General features: G+C 36.0%; 1 long non-coding RNA gene across 1 annotated transcript; it reads right to left on the bottom strand.

Moving 5' to 3' along the window:
* Positions 1-370: 370 nt before the first annotated feature.
* On the bottom strand, positions 371-2,654 carry LOC141634427 (uncharacterized). The gene is made up of 3 exons (XR_012539148.1): positions 2,397-2,654; positions 1,669-1,936; positions 371-981 (listed from the first exon to the last, which is right to left on the bottom strand). It is a non-coding gene; the product is annotated as an uncharacterized LOC141634427 (long non-coding RNA).
* Positions 2,655-2,875: the final 221 nt, after the last annotated feature.

The raw sequence follows: 2,875 nt of genomic DNA, 5'->3' as shown, positions 1-2,875 counted from the left end.
GGTTGAATTATGAGATACCCTCTCTTCAATTCTCCAAATCCAAAATCGTTTTTTCTTCTAAATTTTTTAGGGTTCTTTAAGAATCAACCTCATTTTTAAAATTGGAAAAAAAAAATTTAGTGTTCTTACAAAGTTTTTGTTTTGTTTATTGAATTGTAGTATTAGACAACCAAACGTGAATTACATGAGCAAAGATGTTTAAAAATGTTTAGGATCGGCCCTGACGATAACGACCTAACTCTGTAATGCCTAAGTCAAACCCAGCTAAAACATAAAGATTGTCTTGCGAAATCCAACTTTAAATAACCCATCCCATTTTGACGCGATCCAAAAGTCTCTGATTACAAAGCTTTACCTTCCAAGTTCCAGCTATGGATTACCTTAAAAAAGATTACAAGTTGATATGTAATTCCGGCAAAAACGGGGAAATAAAGCAAGAGTGGTGAGCACGAAGTGGTAGGAAAACATGGTCAACTCCAAAATTGCCATCTCCCTCCCTCTCCTCAAATCAAGCTTACCCTTCACATCCTGACCACTTCCCTCCTTCCTACACTAATCTTACACCCTACAATTTTTTTTTTTTTTGAAATCAACAGCCCGAGGGCCTTACTCAATTAATAATTTGTCAAAACGAACCGCAGAGTTTGCAGACGATGGTAAACCATCATCCCATACAACTTTACCCATAACACGAGGGAAACAATGAGCTAAAGCATGAGCTACACAATTATTAGTACGAGATACATGTAGCCAAATGACCGACTGAAACTTGGAACTACACTCGAGGATGTCTTCGATGATCAAAGCGAATCCACTACGTCCCGTCTTTCGTTCATTAAGAGCTTCAATGACTTGCAAGCAATCACTCTCTACTTCAACGTGTTGTATCCCTCGCCTCACAGCCTCCTCCATCCCATCCAACACGGCACACGCTTCCGCCATGGAAACCTCCCAATGTTGTTCTCTACCAACAGCCACACCCTACAATTTTATTTCAATTTTAATATTATTATTATTACCAACAAACTAATTATCCTCAAATTAAAATCAATATCAATCATCAATATCTATCTATCTATCTATATTATTAAATTAAACTTTTTTCGAGCCTCTATAGAGTCTCCAATATTGCCAAAACACCTCAGCTTAATAAATAATGCTAAATAAATAAATTTATAAGAAAAAAAAAAAGTCGTACAGTGCTACACTCCTATAACCTACCCAATTCTATCAGAAATAGAACCCATCAATTATGATAAAAAAAGAGTGGTAAAAAACCATCCGTACACCTATCAATTATGATAAAAAAAAGTGGTAGAAAACCATTACAACCATTACAATTCTATTCACATCATAAGATTGTATATTTAAATAAATATAGTCTCAATCAAACATTACCCTCCAGCTAATTTCCGAAAAAGTGGTAAAAAAATCAACAGTACAACCATTGCAATTCTATTCACATCATAAGACTGTATATTTAAATAAATATACTCCCAATCAAACTTCATCATCCAGCTAATTCCCAGGTCCAAGCAGCAGTTTCCTCTATAACATAAAATTTGATTCAAATTAGGAGGATTATACAGACTATAAATACAGGTATTTTTGCATCCCAATTTCCACACACCAATTATTTTGTATCTCATAGATATTCTTGAGAATTACCTGCAGCAATGGCACCACCCAAACATGGCAAAGCTGGTGCCGGATGAGTAGGTACTATACCGGAGTTCTGATGAGGCTAGGTCTGCACGACATCAACTGAATCTGAAGACCAGTTTACATCTTATCCAACAGAATACTTTAATAGCCTCAACTTACAAGGGTTGTCACGCCATGAGTTAAGGCTTAAGGTAGGGAGCCAGTAATGCTGCTGAGAAACATAAACCCGTCACATGGGTTATGTAATGGTACACGTCTGATTATAACTCACCTAGGAAAATTTATAGTCGAAGGGAAAGTTATAACGGGTTCAAAGCTGGGTGAAAAGGTTCTTATACCAAGGATAATAATGACTACAGCGGACTAAGGATCTATTTGCCAAACCCCTTATTTAGTCATAGACAATTATATGTAGGAGCTTCAAGGACGACATCCCCATAAGGAATAAAGTTCTTCATCGACGATTCAGCCCATCAGTCTAGAAGTTCAAAGGTCACACGAGGAACATCGTCTATAAAGAACAATTTTCAAATCTACACTCTCATCCTGAACAATCCATGCTATGCCGGTTTCTTATTTGGATAATAGTATAGGGTGCCGAAAATCAAAGTATTAAATAAAGCTTTCTTTACCTTTTATAATTATTCTAAGTAATAAATTAATCAGAGCTAAACGGATTATTGACACGGAGGGGGCATATAACATTACAAAACTCAAAGATGGAAGAATACCTTAAATCGCATAACCAATCGAGCAAGAGTGATTTCTAGAGTTAGGTGAAACAATCAGACTACCTTATTCGGCAGGAGAATTAATGGCAGCATTCTGGAAAGATTGAATCATGATTTCAGAATCAAATAGATGTGTAATTCATCGAATATAAGTATGCAGTGGAGAAACAAGATTTGGGAAATCAAAAGTAGAATGATGCAGGTTTTGAAAGTGATGTAATTACAACAGACAAATATGGGGGTTAGGTAGGAAGTAGGCGAATGTCCTGCAAACATGTTTGGAAAGTAGTTACTTTAGTTTTTTGTTTTGTTTTTAACCTACCTTTGATCTATCTTTAGCCTCTGTTTGGCATGACACTTCAGGTAGCTTATTTGACCAAAGTATTTTATTTGACCAAAATTTCAGCTACCTGATTTGTTTGCAAGTGTTTGGCAAGTAGCTTATTTGGTCAAATAAGGTACCTGAAATGAAATGCTAC

Source organism: Silene latifolia, chromosome Y (genome assembly GCF_048544455.1).
Source record: "Silene latifolia isolate original U9 population chromosome Y, ASM4854445v1, whole genome shotgun sequence".
Taxonomy (NCBI): Eukaryota; Viridiplantae; Streptophyta; class Magnoliopsida; order Caryophyllales; family Caryophyllaceae; genus Silene; species Silene latifolia.
Note: the sequence above shows the minus strand (reverse complement) of the source record. Positions and strands in the feature narration are given on the sequence as shown.